Below are 19146 nucleotides of genomic sequence, written 5' to 3' on the forward strand. Positions count from 1 at the left end.
AAAATCTATCTTCTCAAAGAAAAATGGGGAGCATTATGCACCTATTATGCTGTTAGCTATGCCAGGAGAGCACGCAACCCCTGAGCCCGCCCGTCCACTAGATGACCACCCCTGAAGGATCAGCCTCATCCCTGACCACTCTTTGGGAGTCTGCCCATGCCTACCCCTCGACCCAGCACCATATCCGATGTTCCAAGGTAGAGGATTGTCCAAAAACGTCCGAGAAGCGACGCACACAGGTGGGGTGGAAGTCTCTGAGCATCAACACAGTCCGCAGCGTGGGGAAACAGGCTTCCCAGTGCTGCACAAGGATATGCACTGCACTCCAGGTCCAGGAAGGCAGAAGCAGCCAAAGCAGACAATAGTTGCTGGAGTTGTCTCTGGGTCGCAGGAGGGCACGTACGGGACGAGGCTACCACATCCCACTCAGGTCTAATGCCTCCGGGGCAGATCAGGTCCTCAGCTGGACGAACACACTGTAGCATACTGGCCGGAGCGTCCAGCCGTGCACTAACCTCAGGGGTGGCCGCCAAAGTGTCCTCCTGTGCGCAGTGTGGGTAGTCCCTGTGTACGTGCGGACAGGCGGGCCGCCACTGCCCCAACGCCGACGCCACACAGTCAAGCTTACTCCCCAAGACCCCGACACCATGAATCAAGGAGGAGTGAAGAGCACCAAGGGCCTCGAGGAGGTCGCCGTACCCCAGCACAGCTCTCTGCGATCGCGCTGCCACACTCCCGAAAGTCGCACTCTCACAATCCCGCTGCGGCCCAGCGGACAGGATGGTAGGCTTCATCGCAACAAGATGGCCGCCAAGTATGCCCGACCCTCACCGGGGCCGGGACCCCGGGACAAGCGTCTCGATGTCCACGTCGCTGGTGACCGGGTTCCGGGGGCAGGCGAAAAGTTATCCGTTGCGTGGTCACGGGCAACAGTCGTCCCCACTACGGACCAGCTCCCGTAAAAATTCGGGGGCGGCCCGCAATGATCAGGGCAGGATACGGGCGGCGGCCGGGCAGCTCACCATCAAAAGCAGGGGCAGCCACCGGAGGGTCTGAGAATTGCACCCCCGGGCATGCACTCGGTCCGCTACGCTTGACAGTAGAGACGACCACGACGAAATGTAGGCCGAGTTTGGCACCGCTCCGGTGGACCGACTCCACCCAGTCACAACAGGCCGCTGTTGTTGAACTGCCACCCGGCCACGGCGTCCACTCGAGGTCCCGGCTCCAGGGCCGCACAGGCCGCAAAGTTCAAATGCACATTTCTCCAGCGATACCGCAGCCAGAAACCTCGGAGTCACACAGTCGGGTGCCTCTCTCCTTCAGAAACACGACCGCGTAGCACAGGTTAAGGATCTCGTGCAGGATATCCGTGCGGGATGCGGAGGTTCACGGAGCCGGGAGTCTACGCTGCCGTCCCGGTCGCCATCTTGGCTCCTCCTCCAAAGTTTAGTTATTAAACTGCCCCGATGCTGCATGCTTGTTGAGTTTTTGTTTTGGGAACTAAATAGACATCCTTGCTACTGTGGATGCTCTGCAGATACTAACTCTGGATTATGCATCTGGATTCTGGTCTTGGGCCCAAGATCTCGCTGCTCTGGGTGGCGGAAGTCTCCTTGGAGTCCGCCCACTGCAGCCCTGGTTACTGAATCAGTTGTTGCTGAAAACAGTTCTGACCATAGGTTGCTGCTGTGTCATCTGGAGCATCTGGCTACTATAGATAGAACTGATTTGCAATGTGATCGCGTTTGTCACCCAAAGATCCTGTTTTTCAAATCGCTGTTTGTGTACCTTGGATCATGTGGATGATGCACAGATCTTCCTCTTGGACTGGCTGCTAGTTAGAGGCTCACAGCAGCATCAGCAGCCTGTGAGTCACATGCATGCGTAGGCCATTGCATCATAGCTCCTGTCTGAAGACTGGCTCAGCGACTGAGGCACTTCCTCATCTTAGACATCCATGTGGAGCAGGAACTTTGGCGGCTATGCACGCCTCGGTGGTGCTTCGGTCCCACCCAGACCGTTTCAATGCTGCCGCTCTCATTCCCACTTGCCTCATGGGTTTCATTACCTTGTCCTCATAACCACATCATATCGGGATATACTTTACCCTATAACTGACCTCCGTGCAGATTCCCTCGGATACTTCGATTTAGTCCCACTTTCTAATTTAGTGAAATCCCACACTCCTGGCTGCATGCGTTTCCGTGGCGTATTCTTAAAACCATATTCTTTACCTCATAACTGAGCTTCAATCCAATGCAGTCACCATCATATACTTGAATGCAGTTCGCGCATTGCTTGCCTCGCACACCTGAGTGGAGTCTCCTCATTCTCATTTCAGTCCTTATACTTCAGCGGGGTCCTACTCCCACGTCGGTGGCCGCCTACATTCTATGTCTAAACTCCCAGGCCCATTTACTGTGTTCTTACAATGGCATTTCAACTGTGTTCATTACCACATAAATGCCCTCATGCACTTTTAATTGGAGTCTCCATTATTCTAGCGTCATTGGTCTTTACATTTCAGTGCAATGTCCTTATAACAACATCCGCTTATTGTATTCTTAGCCATTTCACTGGCCTTGTGTGCTCCCATGTAATCTCCATCAAACATTTCAGTGGGGTCTAGCTCATTTATGTATCTTGCAGTCTCTCTCGTTCACATGACTTGCATCAAACGTCTGAGTCCCACTCATCCACATTTTTATGTCCTCATGTTTCAGGGGAGTGTCACTCATTCCCGCATCCCTGGCCTCGTTCTGCAGGGGAGTCTCTTAATCCTACGTTCCTAGCCTCATGCTTCACCAGAGTGTCACTCATTCACGCCACTCGTGTCTTACACTTCGGTGGCATGTCACTTAATCCCATGTTCCTAGCCTCGTACGTCACTAGAGTCATACTCGTTCATGCGTCCTTGGCTGTGTATTTTAGGGGAGTCCTACTCATTCGAAGGTCCCTTCCCTCATACTTCAGCTGAGTCCCATTCATCCCTGTTTCTCCGCCCTAATAATACTGCTGAGCGCCACTCGGTACTGTCGTTACCCTCATATATTAGTGGAGTCTCTTAATCCTGCTTCCCTGGCTTTATATGTCAGTGAAGTCCCACTTGTTTGAGCATCCATATTCTCGTACTTAAGTGGTGTCACACTCATTCAAGCGTACCTAGTGTTGTATTTCAGTCGAGTCCCAAGCATCCCTGTCCTCTTACTTCAGTGGACTATCATTTGTTCAAGTGCCCCTGGCATGATTGGTCAGTGAAGTGCCACTTGCTGTAGTGTAACTGTCCTCTTATTCAGTCGAGTCCTACTCGGGCCTGTGTGCCTGGCCTCCTACTTCATTGGAGTTCCACTCATTCAGTTCACTCCTCTCCTACACTTCAGTGGAGTCCTACTCATGCCGTGTCCCAGGCCTCCTCCTTTAGGGAAGTCTCACTCCTGGGTCCCTGGTCTCGTACTTCAGTGGACTATCACTTGTTCAAGAGTCCCTGGCATCATTCATCAGTGAAGTTCTACTTGTTATGGCGTACCTGGCCTCTTATTCAATCGAGTCCTACTCAGTCCTGTGCCCCTGGCCTCACTTGTTCAAGAGTCCCTGGCATCATTGAGACCTATAATAATCCACTAATAATTTCAGCAATTGCAATGCCATCTGGTAGGTCTCAATTTTCTTTCTCCCCTCTGGGGAAGGTGCTTAATGTCACAGCCAAGACATTACCCAACTTGCCCAGATGCACACCCACCGCTCCCTTTTGTCATAATGCTCGGTGGTTCTCTGTTAAAAACAGGGCCCTCTCCAAGCAATTAACGATTGTGTTCAAAGTGGTACATGGTATTGTCACATAGTACCTCGCTGACATGACCTGCTAAGCACCCTCCAGGAGTCTGCAAGTCTCAATTCAGACCTTACTGGTGACACCAAACCCACTACATGCAGCTTCCAAATTACGGACTCGGCTTCTGGGTCTTCATCCCTGGGACAGACCTCCTACCCAACACTACCTGGCGCTTGACGTGTTGAAGGCCAACGCAAAGAGACACCTCGTGAGATTGAAGTGGAAGATTACCCCAAAGACACACGTCTTGCATGTAAAGTCTATCTCGAGACCAGTCTTTTGTTTTTGTTTAATTGATTCTTTCACAAATCAGAGAGCATGTATGTACAAATGCTTCAGTCGTCTCTGGTTTATGGTCCCTACCATAACTATAGCACGCTATGTACCTTTTTCTGTCTTTATGTATGGCATTTCTGCTGAAAATACCAGCTTGTTCTGGACCAGTAAATCAAATAACCTTTCTTCTTCTCCTAATTTAGTGTCTCCACTGGAAGCAACAAAGATGCGTCCAGCACTCTAACCCCTTCTCGGATTCTGTAGTGTTTAGCTTCTAGATCTTAAATGAATCCACAGACACAGATCTTGAAGGAGAGGTCCCACAAAAACCTTTGTCTATCCCAGAACCGACACTGAGGGTGTACATGCTTAGTATTAAAGACCCACAGGAAATTAAACAGGCTGCACGTGCAAACGCATGCGCTGATTTTCTCATGGTCTACGAAGCTTGGGAAATGTGAACAGACAGGAGACCAACCACATTGCACTATCAGCTCCGTCATGCGACTTGTACCAGTGGCATTTTCCTACCACCCAATGGTGCACATATACAACATATTTTGTAGATCACAGTGAAGGGTCAAAAGATGTCCATGCCTACCGCTCAGCCAAAACATTGCCCGCCACCCCTTAAAGCGCTTGTTAGTAATGTGGTGTTGTCCCCCTTTCTGAGTCTCCCAGAGCGGATGACGAGGGCCATATGCTAATAGTTGGCTTCTCTATGCCCTGGGTAACTGTGAGTTTGAATCGTTGCCACTCTTGTAAGGGGGGTTCACAAATATAACTGAAGTACAAGTTTATTCATGGAAGTAGATTGGAACAGCTCCTGGTACGTTTGTATAGTCCTTGCCCTGGTGGGTGTGTTGGTGGATAAGTGTGTGGCAAGATCCTTTCAGTTGGGGTTTGAGCCCTCTTTTGTGAGGGTGTGCAAGTAGTTCAGTCCTGGTGAGAGTGCGCAGGTAGAATCCCTGTCTTATTGTGTAGGTGCAGGTATTCGGCCTTACACACTTGGTGTGTCATCACGTGCTCTTGTCCTGTAAGCAGGTGCGCTTAACCTGTATGTGGGCTGAAGCCAGATTCAGGTTCAGCTGTGTGGCTAGAAGCTCTTTTATGACTGTGTGGGTATAGGAACACACATTGTATGGGTGTGTGTGGGTAGGAGCTGTCATTAAGAAAGTGCGTGCAGGGTTACAAGACCACATCTGACTGGAGTGTTCACCTGGGATGTACGTGGGTTGGAGCGTCCCCTGTCTGTGTATGGGAGTATGACCCAACAGCTGATGTGTACCCACACACATGTGTAAGCTATAGTCTGGTGAGTTTTGCTGCTAAACCCTCTAGCTGGGTGTTTGCAAGTTAGTACATGTCCTCAACCAGTACAGTAGGGCAAAGGATGCGTATGACCTTGCGGTGTGTGTCCCACTCATTGGCGCCTTCGAACCCGTGAAGTTGATGCTGTTTATATTCTTTAATTATTCCATACTTGCAAGAGACAACTCTACCACAAAGGAACAGCTTTTGTTGTCTTGCTTTTTTTTTCTCTTTCAATGGGGTCCCTTTAAGTTGATATTTGTCCCTTCTCTCGTCATCGGTGGTATGTGCTTTATTTCCGGTATTTCTGATTTAATGGAAAATAACACCAAATCCCAGTCACGTCTCTGGCCTTGTGTACAATCTTTGCTGGCCGAGCAGATTAGGATAATAAATAACAAAGCAACAGTTGTTTTTTGTAGCCCTTGTTTGTTTCATCTTTGTGGCTGCTCTGTGATCCTGGTGTGAAAGCAGACCTTGCAAGAAAGCTTCTTTAAGAAGGTCAGCTGAGGAGCGGAGAGCTCATGCTCACTTGCGCAAGCTGCTCCAGGCAGCTATGCCTGGTCTGGGGCGGGTTTATGGGCTTCCTGAACCCTAGGAGGCTGACGACTTCCCTTTGGATTCTGGTTGGACGATAAGAAATGGAGAAGTTTTATCACCTCAGAACCAAGTCTTGTTCATGGGTCCTCTTTTACCTTTTTCGAGCCTGGGTGCGAGTGGGTCCGCTTCCGTCCGGGCTGTTAGCGCTAGCTTTAGTGTAGGCTATAAGTAACATCAGTAGTTCAGCCAGGTCCCTGCGCAGCGAGGAGAGTGAGAGAATTATCACACTTCTACATCTTTTCCATTCTTAAGGAGTGCTACACCTCAGGCACATGTTTTTGACCACATCTGTAGTTTACTGGCATTGCCTTGGAAAGAAGCAGCCAAGAACAACTCTACCAGTCTACATATGGACTGTCTAGCAGTAGGGCGAGTAATATCTGTGTGGCACCTTGACTTCTGATGTCCGTACGTTTCTAATCATTGCGTTCCCGTGAGCTTTTCTCAATGACACAATTTTTTTGTGGGATACTTTTATTAAGCACGTTATACAGCCTTAATGGCTATCATCCAGTTTGGCAGCAAGGATGTGGGGGAGGTGCAGCGTATAATATTGGATCTATTATGTACCAGTTGCGTGCCAAGGTGCCGTATGGACCACGCGAGTGGCAGTAACAGTGCTATCGGTAACGTTGCTTCTGCCACGTTTTAGGGCATTATTGAATTACATTCATAAATATATTCTCAGCTTGCACTATAATATTAATTTTCCACTAAATTATTTTACTAGTTAATGTCCTGTTAATCAGTCCCCCACCACACTGCTTCAATAAATCAATCTGGGGTCTGTGAAGCACACTACTCACCCGTGAGGGTCTCGAGGCTCTGGTGGGTGGTTTTGAGCAGCGCCCTCTCATCCAAAGGTCTTGAGGCTCTCCCTGAATGCTTGCAGTGTAAGGGTTTGCTTGATGTTGAGGGGGAGTTCGTTCTAGGTCTTGGCCGCGATGTAGGAGAAGGCTTTTCCTCCTGTTCTGGCTCTGCAGATGTGAGGGATGTCGGCCGGGTCGGCGGAGCAGAGGTTTCTCTTGATTGCGTAGAAGGAGATTCTTTCGTTGAGGTATTGGGGTCCGGTGTTGTGGAGGGATTTGTAGTAGTGAGTGAGCAGCTTAAGTCTCTCTCTTTTCACCGGGGAGCCAGTGAACGTCTCGTAGGTGCTGGGTGATGTGGTCTTGTAGTGGGACGCTGAGGACGAGTCTCGCTGCGGCGTTCTGGATACTCTGGAGTTTGAGGAGTAGAGATTTGTTGATTCCGTCGTGGAGCGTGTTTCCGTAGTCTTGATTAATTTGAGGTTTGAAAGTGCTGCACCTGAACTGTAACACCTTCTATGTAGTGTTTTCTCTTGAAATAGACAGAGGTGCTCAACGTGTTCAAAGCCTCTCCAGCCGTTTTTAGTGCCACTCTGCTCCTTGTACCATATAGCGCCACCCTCTGGGGCAGAAATTGACCGGCAGTTGTGATTTCTCCAATGTTGAGTGATCATGGTAACTATTCTGGCATTTCCCCCAAGTATATGGTTCGCGTTTAAGCAATAATGTTTAGATTTTGATTGGTTCTATTTTAGGTGGAGCTAGAAAGCCGTTATGAAGGTAGATTGGAAGTGACCCACAACTGTCTGTGTGTTACGCTGTCACGTTACTTAAAATTCTGCCAATCCCAAAAGATTTTCCTCAATGTTTTGATTTCTGGCTTTCTCCATATAAAACAGAACAATATAAGTAATTGATGGCTGGTTCCAGTCCCAGCCAGCTGACCCTCACCATCAGAAGATGATGATGGTTCCTTAGGCTTATAACGATGAACAGACTTAAAAGGTTGTGTTGGGTCTCTGTGGACTGTAAAAGTCCCTTCAACGATTAGGTTCATCTTCAGCTCAAAGTTCCAGTTTTCTGCACTGTTCAGCTATGCTTATATTTGATAGATTTAGCTTGACAACTCAGCTGCCACCTGACCTCATGTGCTCACTGGAAAAAAAGCTTTATGAAGCAATACTGCGCCTTCCTGTTAATCACCCTCCCTACAAACGCTTGATTGAAGAGAGTGCTTCCACTGAGAGAGAGGGCCTGCTTTGCCTTTTGTGAAAGATTGTGCTTATCACACTAAGCCTGGATTGGTTCTTGGTACAGGCCTGGTCAACTTATTGGCAAAAGCTATGTCTGTTGCCCTGGGTCTGATGTGTTTGTTATGAAAAGCTAGGACAAAGGCCCTGGGTTTCTATTATAAAACATGTTGTAGCCAGTAGGCCTTTAAGGATGGATTGTTATTTCACTGTGTAAACCCTGTATTCAGATAGCTCATTGCATTGAATCTCGAATGACTTTGGTAAGCAAGGACTTTGGTGTTTGTTACCTCGTCTGACAAACCCTGGGTGTAGAAGCTTGCATATGGGCAGTGGGCCAGCCTTTCTCAGCTTGGCTCTACTTCCTGTGAGTGGAAGTGTTTTCCTGACCAGGTGTGCACATCCTCCTTAAAACGAGTTTGTGTCTGGGCTTGTAGACCAGTCCTTTAGTATTCTATTTTCTTTTTGCATGTTCTTCCCCCTCAGCTTCTATATTTTAGAGTGCCCTGCAGATCTCAAGATAGTGCACTGTACCACTCACTGCTCACTTCATTGGCAGTACGCTGTATTGTGTGTGCTCACAGCTTCTAAACCATTGGTACATCCTGGAATGGTATTGTCAGTAGTGTGTCCTTGTTTTACGGATCCAAGGTACCTGCCACAATTAGAACCAACTTGTTGGCCTCTTTGGATCGATGAATCAATTCTGTTCCCTTCACCTACTATTCCAAGATGGCCTCTAGCGTGATAAGTGAGCAGCCCCCTTTAAATGGTATTGTGCATAGCGTATCATTGTTTTACTGTTCCAAGATCTCAGATACGTTGCTTATAAATGTGTCAGTCTTGTTAGAACTTTAATACAATAATATATTATACTCCGACCATTCCAAGATGACCATACACTGCTATGTTCAGTTTCTTGCTAATTATTAATGCAACAATACGACCTCCATGTTTAAGCAGAGGCATTTTTCTTTTTTTCTACTCTGTCTATTAATTCGTCTTGCGTATGCTTGATGAGGTTTGTGTTTTATTGTGGATGGATGAAGGAAGGAATGAGTCAGTGGGTGGATGCATGGACACACAAGAGCAAGTATGTGTTGCTGAGTGCCTAAATTCACCAGTGACTGAAAAATACCTTTTTGATATGTCAATCCTATTGATATTGCCAGTGCTTGTTTTTCTTTAGATTTTCTCCCACCCCCTCTCGAGCCACTAGTTTATTGTGAAAGTTTACTCCTGTGATTTTATTTACATTCCATAAATATTTGCAAATAGAAGTGTGTAGAGCATACCTTCTTCTTGGTGCTTTTAAGCACGCTACTGGGCACTACCAAACCCTTTATAAATGTGATCAAACGTATTGATCCTGAAAGCTTTAAGTATAATATATTTGTATCGTTTTTGTAAAATGTGCCAATGGCAGAATAGAGAAAGTGGGACAGTAAAAAGTGTGTTCGTGGATGTAAAGGCTCATGCCGGGACTGGTGGCTCAGTGGACTAAAGCAGCCACTGCAGAGGCCTGTGTTCGACCTCATGGTCACGGGTTCAAATCCCGGCAGGTCCACTCAGCCTTTCATCCATCTGAGGTCGATAAAATGAGTACCATTGAGTTGGGTAACAATAAACATCTGTTATTCAGCGCCAGGACACCTACGGGTAATCGTGCGCTTTACAAATACACCTGTTATGTTATGTTATGTGGATATAAGGTGATTGGGCGGGGGGATGAAGATGTGTGAACGTGATTGCAAGAGAGTGGATAGGAGATAAAGTTTACTGGTGAAACCAGCATTGGCAAAATCAAAAGGTGCCGCATTTGGGCAGGACCCAAAAAGTGAGGTCTGTGAAGAACAGATTTTACAATATATATTTGCACGTGGCACTTTAATTTTTGGAGTCAATATGAATTCATAATGCACCGAAGCAAAACGAACTATTAATGAACTGTGGTTAAAATACGCTATTAAGCAATATTTGAAAGGGAACCACAATATAGCAAGTTTATCTATATAAATACTGATGCATTATGTGACTTGCATGCACTATGCTTTATGGTCACATGGGGGCATGGATATTAAAGCACCTGTGTCCTGTTGCCTCCTTTCCTATGATTAAGGCAGTGTTGGCATAAAGCATCAGGATTGTGTACCTGCAGCCACATTATTGAAACAAACGTTGCAGTTGTTCCGTGACTTGGCCTCCGCGTCTCTCTGTGTGCATGTTTCTAACGGTAGATGAGTTGTCTCTTGCAAGTGCTAATGAGAGTAGGGCATTGCCATGTCCTATCACTGATTGTTTTGGGCTCAGAGGGCATCAGTGCAATGTACATTTAATGGCATTGTGTTGGTGGTGATGTGGGTAAAAGATGTTGCTCCTAGTCACATCTGTCTTCGCAATTTCCTGTGAATCAAATAATGGTGCCACCCTTAATCTGTATAGGTAACTGGCATATGTTTGTTTTGAGCTCAGAGGGCATCAATGCAAGCCAGATGTGTTGCTGTTGTGCATGTTAACATTTATGTCTGCCTGTTACAGGACCTAATATCATATTTTGACTACATGGTCCAATTGTACGTGTACGACTTATTATTTTTTTTGTCTGAACAGTAATGCTTGTGCCTGTGTTTGATGACCATGACCTCCCGAAACGTAAAGCCCGTAAAATTGAGGCAGAAGTTTATCTCCGCTGCCTGGTGGTGGGAAAAAAGAGCTCCCTTTCAGGACATGAAAAATTGGAAACCTCCAACAGTCATACCACCCAAGTTGTGTTGTGCAAATCAGCACCTACTGTGTGTTTTGTGTGTTGGATAGTCTGAACCAGAGGCTCTTCTTTTTGATACCTGCCCACTAAGCTCGACAGTTTGCCCCTGCATCTTATTAAAATCTGAATTGTTCCATAGAAGATGTAGCTTGGGAAGCATTGGCAGAAAGTTTCTTTGGAGGCCTGGCAATGGGATCTGTTGAGGGCTTAGACGGCACGTTCTGTTTTTCCTTCTCCATTTGTTTTTCCTTCTAGTTTCTTCTTGGTGACCTTGTTTTCTTGCTTTGAGTCCCACGCTTGTTCCTGTGTTGTTACCATTTTAATATCTAATCTGTCTAACCATCAGTGCCTAATAGACGTGTTTGCTACAAATTCGGATTTCTCCACTGCTTTTTCTGACTACATGTGCTGATCACAAATTTACTTCCAGTTGGTGTTTGTCATTGCACTGTGGAAGCGCTGTTTTTCATTCTGTGCTGAGTGACGCCCGGAACGGGTGGACCATTCACCTTCCCAGAGAAAAGCTACGTTTGATTCCTTCAAGATCAACTCGACACAGGGTAAATTGTGAAGTCTCCTTTGTTTCGGGAGTGGTGCTTAGAGAGGCAGTTTGATTCCTTGGCTGTGGTTAGGGTGAGGACGAGTGAGTAGACTGTAGGGTGAATCGGACTATGTGTGATGGGTTTTTAGTCTGAATCTACAGGAAACTGGATATCTGTTCTCTAGCTGAATTTATCTGCTTTTGAGTGTTGGTCAAGAGTGCCAATAGCCTGGGCACCTGAAGTCCGGGGGACCGGCTCATCTCTGAGTCAGCCTCTGCTGATGGAATGGATATTTGTGTGAGACAGTTGCATGTTCTTTATGGTGGTGAGTGGGCACTGGAGAAGGGGACCCAAGCCATTAGTCTAAAAGTTGCAAAAGGCTTTAAATCTGATCCTGGATTTGACCGGAAGTCACTGCCTTGTTTTTAGGGCTGGTTTTGTCTGCATCTGTTCCTGCTCGGGTCAGTCCAGTTGCCTGATTTTTGTATTCATTGTAACACTTTATCTGTGTAACACTTTGTGGTATTGTAACGGAGGTAGTTTCTCGCCTTCCAGATATACGTAAGACTATAGTTGATTGTGTGCTTTGGAAATATTTAGTTGCCTAATGAATATGTACAAGGTGAAGAAAGAAATGACCACCTAGTGTGACTCTAAGCACCTAAACTCTTCCTAGGCATGTCATAGTCTCAGAAGAACGTTTGCATGTTCAAGGTGTGCATTATTCCCCACTGGATGCAGTCGGTTTCCCTTCCTGATGCCATGCAGCTAAATGTTGTATTACACTGTGGTTGATCGTGGAGTTTTTTAATTGGGTAATGCCCTTCCTCGTTGGTTACGGGGTCAAGCCTTGGGTTTTTCCTGATCCTCTCCCGAGTTTTTTCATTGAAACAGCATCCCACTTCTTATTATAAAGTCCTTTTAATGTATTTAAGTATCTCCGTTGGGCACACTTGCTCCCTTTCACTAGTTGACACCACCTTGCAGTATACTGGTATACGTTTGTGACTGGTATAAAATTGCTGAAGGTTAGTGTTGCAGATCAGTAGTTGAGGTGCTGTAGGGCTTGAGTAGGAATTGCATTGGTGTCCTGGTTCAGAGTGTCAATAGTAGTGGCAGTGTTGGTTTTGGTTTTTGGTGGCCGGTGGGAATTCTGCCACAGCTGGACTCCTTCTTCCAGTGACACTATACTAAGTTTAAGCTCTAAGCCAGAGTATCGGATGAGCCAGTTCGTTTTCTGCTGAACACAAGCAAATTAGACGGGAACCTTGAGGCATGGGGCAGAGGTGAAAATATAATTTCAAGTCATTTACTCACGAGGATCTGAAGCTTTGTATTCGCTTTTTAAGTTTTGGTTGGCTTGTGTCCTCTGCCTTAGATTATCAGAATTTCTTTCTGGACCTTAATGTGTGATCAGTCTTTGTGTGTGTTCTGCCCTTGGTCTAGAATTCTTCGTTGCTAGGTGCACATCAATTGTACTTCAGCCCTGGCTTCCATCAGCAACCAAGGAGTGCTTTCACTGTGAGCTTCGTGTATCTGCTGCTTGGCTTTGAATCTCTTTAGAGAGATATATATATATAATATCATTTTTTATGGAGGCATGCCTGTGTAGACCATATGCTCTAAATTACAAGTCTGCCAATTAATGCGACTAAAGATCTGTCTGAAGAACTCCTAGGCCCTTGAGAGGCAGCGACACTGGAGATTGGATCCTTTTACATCAGTTTATCTGGTGGATGTGAGGTATCTCCCAGTCAAGTTATTTCAAAGTTCTGCACTTTTGGGCCAGGATCAGTGAAGTTTCCCAGTGCTAGTGGCAATGCAGTTGTTACCTTTTTTCTCTGTTATGCCAGTTGTTGAATGTATGGATGAAGGCAACAGAAGCGTCCCTCATCCGCCGCTAATGTGATCAAAGCAGTTTGTGATGTTAGCTGGCTCCTAGTCTCTTTTTCTAGGCTGGTGGGTTTCGGTGTTGGTATACAGAGGTTAGGGCTGGGAGCAGGGTTAGGCCCTGTGCTCCTGTAGGTGTGCTAAGGGCATACAGGGGTGTGGGCTGGGAATAGGTTTAGGGCCTGTGCTGCTGTAGGTGTGCTGAGGGCATACAGAGGCTGAAGCATGGGTGCAGGGTTAGGCCCTGTCCTGCTGTAGGCGGGCGGAGGGCATACAGAGGCTAGGGCTGGGAGTAGGGTTAGGGCTTGTGCTGCTGTAGGCAGGCTGGGGGTATACAGAGGTGAGGACAGGGTTAGGCCCTGTCCTGCTGTAGGTGTGCTAAGGGCATACAGAGGTTAGGGCTTGGAGCAGGGTTAGAGCGTGTCCTGCTTTAGGTGTGCAGAGGACATACAGAGGCGAGGGCCGGGAGCAGGGTTAGGGCCTGTGCTGAATGTGTGCAGAGGGCATACAGAGGCGAGGGCCGGTAGCATGGCTAGGGCCTGTGCTGCTGTAGGTGTGCTGAGGGCATACAGAGGCGAGGGCTTGTAGAAGGGTTAGGCTCTGTGGTGCTGTAGGTGGGCTGGGGGCATACAGAGGCGAGGGCTTGGAGTACGGTTAGGGCCTGTCCTGCTGGAGATGGGCTGGTGGTATACAGAGGCGAGGGCTGTGAGCAGGGTTGGGGCATGTGGGCCGAGGGTACATAGAAGCGAGGGCTGGGTTCAGGGTTAGGCCTTGGACTGCTGTAGGCGTGCATAGGGCTACTGAGATGAGGGATTGGTGCAGGGTTAGGCTCTGTGAGCTGCAGTAGGTATGCTGAGGGCTGGGTGTAGGGTTAGGGCGTGTCCTGCATTAGGTGTGCTGAGGGCATACACAGGCGAGGGCTGGGAGCATGGTTAGGGCCCGTGAACTGTAGGTGTGCAGAGGGCATACTGAGGCGATGGATGGGTGCAGGGTTGGGGCCAGTGAGCTTCTGTTAGGTGTGCAGAGGGCATACTGAGGCGATGGATGGGTGCAGGGTTGGGGCCCGGTAGCTTCTGTAGGTGTGCAGTGGGCGTGGAGAGATGAGGCCTGGCAGCATAGTTGGTGCCTGTGAGCTGCTCTAGGTGTGCAGAGGGCATGGAGAGATGAGAGGTGGGAGCAGGGTTGCGGGCCTGTGAGCAGAAGCGAGGGCTGGGGGCAGGGTTGATGCCTGTTGCAAGTGCTGTTGTAGGCTGGAGCTGGCTGGCTTGGTGGGGGGCGGGTGATGTGGTATGTCTGCTGCTGTTATAGGATTGTAGAGTTGACAGAAATGAGTCTGGCATGCCACTAGTCACTTAACGAGAGGTGGCAGTGATGAGCAAAGGAGGCCAGTCTCCGCCTGTGTTGGGAGGGTCAACCATGGTAGGGATGGCTCACGAGCTGCTGCTGATATGGAGACGTCAGGGGTGGTAAAAGTGTGTGCATGCTTGTGTGTGCGTGCTTCGAACACTGTTTTTCTGGTAGCTGTGCTGGTGTGTCTGACTACCTCTGAAAACGTGCTCTGCGCAACTCTTGTGTCTCTGGTTTCTTGCAGAAGCATTGCATTGGCTCAGGCTCCTCGAATGGTGGCTGACAGCCATAGATGACACTTTACCCCAGCAGCTGGTGAGCTAACTCGCCACAGGCCTGAAGTGTAGTGCCAGGTGGGCAGCCAGCTAACCACTGGGTTCAAAATAACACAGAGCCCCTTCCTCTGCCAAGTAGAGCCCTGAAGCTGCTGCCAGGAACCTTCAATGGCTCTGATCAGTGCCCAGTTACTGTAGGTTCACCACCTCTGCATTGCCATTTTGGGAATTCCACAAAGAATACTTTGCCCTTGTGTGCACCAAGTACTGGAACAAAGTCCCCTTTCATGTGAGAATAACCGCACACCTGACCTTCAGGAAAGAACAAAAAACTCCCCTCTCACTGCCCCCTTCCAGACACCTGCTCTTTGTAAATACTGATCAAGTTCTGCATGTTCTTGGATATTTGCTCCATGGTCTGTTAACTTCTGCCTGTACCCCAAAGCTCATGCACGATCCCTCCACTGCAAAGGGAGTCTATATGTACAATATGGAAATATGCTGAATGTACCTGTCTGCAGTTCCTGAGAGGAGGGTTGCACCAGAGCAATGTAACATTGTGCAGTTCTTAACTTGATTGATTTTCTGTGGTTGGTGGAGGATGAGGAAGGGGCTAGGTATGTTAGAATATTTTGCCTCAGTTTACCTTCACCAGAAGCAGTGTAGATCTCATGCTTCAAGCAAAACTGTAATTCCCTTTGCTCGTCCTGTGAGGGTATCTAACCTGCTGGATAGTTGTTGGATTAAAGAGCTGCCTTGAGGTCTCTGCACCCAAATGGCTTCTTGGCGCAGGAGACTGAGAAAGGAATCCCCAGAAGAACAGCCTGGTGTACAGCGGTAGAAAATGTGGTCAGCAGGAAGTCATCTGTTATTCTAAAGGAACAGTGAGTTCCCAAGCTGGACTACCACCCAGAAACGCAACTGCCGGATCTGTTTTTCTTGAGCCAAGAAACTAAGAGCCTGGGTATACGCTCTGCACACTGGTCTGGATGATGTATGTAGAGTGAATTTACCCGTGTGGGTTGGGCGGGGTTACAAAATTGTAATTGCTCATCGTACTTGTCAGAGGGATATCTTGTTGGAGTGCTCGGTTCATAATGTGCTTTACAGGTAAACCTCACAAGAGGTTAATGCCTGCCTCGTCGCTCCAATCGCAGTGGAAATCCAGGCCCTTCATCCTAGTTTATCTTCCACTGCGTTTGTGAGAGTAGGGCAGCGTGAGTGCGAACTGAATATCAGATATTGGACCAAGCTGGAGCTCTTCATCTGGTAGTACAGAGCATTGCAAAGTCAAGTGAAAACCCTCGAGTGACTTATTTCAGACTGGGGCCGAAGAGATCATTGGAGTAGGTTCTGATGCTATCTCTTTCCTGCAGTAACATACCGTTGCCTCACTTTGAGTCGTTGGCAGTTAAGCAGTTTATGGGTATTCATGTCTGAGGCAATACATGCATTTTTACTTTCCAGTTTCAGCATTGCATCTTCGCTCCGGCTGTGCAGTCTTTACCTCCAGTTTGCTTTTCGTCAATTTGATACGAGTCTCTCATCCGGTGTATTTCCATCTTTTCTCATGAACACATTAGATCAGGATTAGCCAGGTTGTGTTTCAAGAGCCTGCTTACTACCTCCATTTATGTTACCAGCCCTGCTTTAGCGGTGAATGATTTTTCCTGTTTTAGCGTTTCCCCTTGCCTATGTAACATACTGTCCTCAATGTATTTTAAAATGGGAACCGTGTCCTTGCTTTCATGGGCGTTTTTCAGGACAGGAGAGATACTGCAAGCACGATCCTATTCCATGGCACGCAGGATCTTACACTCTGTGGAGCGCCTTGGTCAGCAGCTCGTATTGGTAATAGCGTAGTGCATCTTTACTGGCAGTGGGGTCGTAAATCTTATATTTTTGTTAGTCCAATTCCTCCGTGACCTAAGATCTGGATTTTTTTTTGTGTCCGTTTTGTTCAAATTTCCATTTCCGTAGCCATCCTTATTTTTGACCTCTCTGGTTTCAGTTGGCTTGTAGCACGATGCATGTTTTAAAGGAGAAGATGTCCCCTCTGCAGATTAGAGAGGTCTTTTCACGCCTTGCCTGTCAACAAGAATGCCATTGCCCAAACTAGTGTTTTTTATAATGTATTATGTCTCCCTGGTGAGCATTGTTGTAGCCTTCATGATGAAAGGATTGTCTTCTGAAGAGAATTACTTTCCAGCCCCTGGAGAGAGGACATGGAGCGGTGACTGCAGCTCTAGAATCCGCATTGCTTCGTATTTTCATAGTTGTACTTACTAATAGAAACAAGCAAAACGACACAATCCACACTACAGGGTACTAGGAGTGAAGTGCTAGGACTCGGTGACAATCCCACCATTGTCCACACATTTGTGATGCAGACAAATAGCCAGCGTAAGTTGTAGACCCCAGTGCCCAGAATCCTGATCTGTGCAAGTGTTGGCCATCAGTACGTGTGTGGGTAGACCAAGAACACTCACCAAGAGCAAATTACTCCAGACTTCACTGCACTGCTCCTACACCCGGGACAGCATCTGCCCGTTTTTGCATTTTATGGAAGGACACAAACACAGTCCTTCTGCGAGTTACCCCTGATGTCGGTGCACAGCAGCCAGACGTGTAAGTTTTACTCATCGGCTCGTGTTTGGGCAGAGATATCTCACAATCCTCGTTTAAGTTACCTCTGTTGTTGGTGCACATCTGCCAGACGTGTAAGTTTTACACATCAGGCCGTGTTTGGTCATAGCTATAACACAATCCTAGTGTAAGTTACCTCTGATGTAAATACACAGCAGCCAGATCTGTGTAAGCTTACCCATCGGCTCCTGTTTTGGTTAAGCGAGAATACATCTCTAGTGATTAGTTCTCCTTCATAGGCAGCTGCTCAGCAGAATGGCTCTGTGCCTGGGGAAACAGGAACAGGTGCATATTTAGTAAATACACTTTATTTGAAGAGGTGTGGCATGTTTAAAACTGTGGCAAGGGTTAATACAGCAGGCAATGAATGACCTGAGCAGTAAAGTGCACGGATAGCATGAAGTATGCAGTGATTTTCCCCGCCTTGCCCTTTGAAGGTTGTGCCGGACTGGGATTAGGTTAGTAAACTTTTGTTATCCTGTATTGATTTTTTTTTTTTTTTGTATTTTTTTTTGTAAGTATCCTGATGAGAAATTCTTTGGAATGACTTGGAGCGTCAGTGGCAGCGGGCGGTGGGCTTGGGAGAAGCATAGAGGAATGCTTGATGGGGTATGGGCTTAGTCTTGTACCCTTTATCCTGGAGTAAGACTCTCTTTCGAGATGTCTAGCTTGCATCAAGGCTTTATTTTAAAATGGATCCTGCCATGCTTCCCATTGATTCTGATCAGTAACTATACTTGCAGGAATTGCTAACACCCTGCTGAAGTAGCCTTCAATCAAACTGTTTTCTTTGCAAGAATGATATGCCCCTAACTTGTAAGGCTATGATGCAGATGTCTTAATAAATACTGAAGTAGCAATGGTCTTACTGGTACGTGTCCTCCTTTTATGTCCTGCTGTTTTACAAAACCCACACCAACATTTTATCGTTCTGCCACTCCAACAGAAACTGTTGTACAGGTATCCAAACACTTCCTTGCCTGTTCACCAGTGTTCAGTTGATGACCATAGGTTGGAGTTCCAATCCCAGGGGTCTAATGAACTGTTGTACAGGTATCCAAACACTTTCTTGCCTGATCACCAGTGTTCGGTTGATGATCATAGGTTGGAGTTCCAATCCCAGGGGTCTAATGAACTGTTGTACAGGTATCCAAACACTTTCTTGCCTGTTCACCAGTGTTCAGTTGATGACCATAGCTTGGATTTCCAATCCCAGGGGTCTAATGAACTGTTGTACAGGTATCCAAACACCTTATTGCCTGATCACCAGTGTTAGGTTGATGACCATAGGTTGGATTTCCAATCCCAGGGGTCTAATGAACTGTTGTACAGGTATCCAAACACTTCCTTGCCTGTTCACCAGTGTTCAGTTGATGACCATAGGTTGGAGTTCCAATCCCAGGTGTCTAATGAACTGTTGTGTACAATTAAAATATACTTCCAGAATATTGTCGCCCCACGTTCTCGTCTACACAATGTTGAGTTGTTAAAATACAGCTCTCAGCAATGCCCTAAAAAACAGAAACGTATCCCTCCTATAACCTTATCTGTTCATCTGTAGTTTTTAAAAACCTCACTTTACGTTTCCTGCCTGGTTTTTGGTT

The 19146-nt window shown here is 47.2% G+C and overlaps 1 protein-coding gene across 2 annotated transcripts in view; it reads left to right on the plus strand.

Moving 5' to 3' along the window:
* LOC146782995 (polyamine-transporting ATPase 13A3-like) overlaps nt 1-19146 on the plus strand; it is a 374238-nt gene that overhangs the window by 7307 nt on the left and 347785 nt on the right. The window lies entirely within an intron of this gene.

The sequence above is a fragment of the Triturus cristatus genome, chromosome 12 (genome assembly GCF_964204655.1).
Source record: "Triturus cristatus chromosome 12, aTriCri1.1, whole genome shotgun sequence".
Lineage (NCBI taxonomy): Eukaryota > Metazoa > Chordata > Amphibia > Caudata > Salamandridae > Triturus > Triturus cristatus.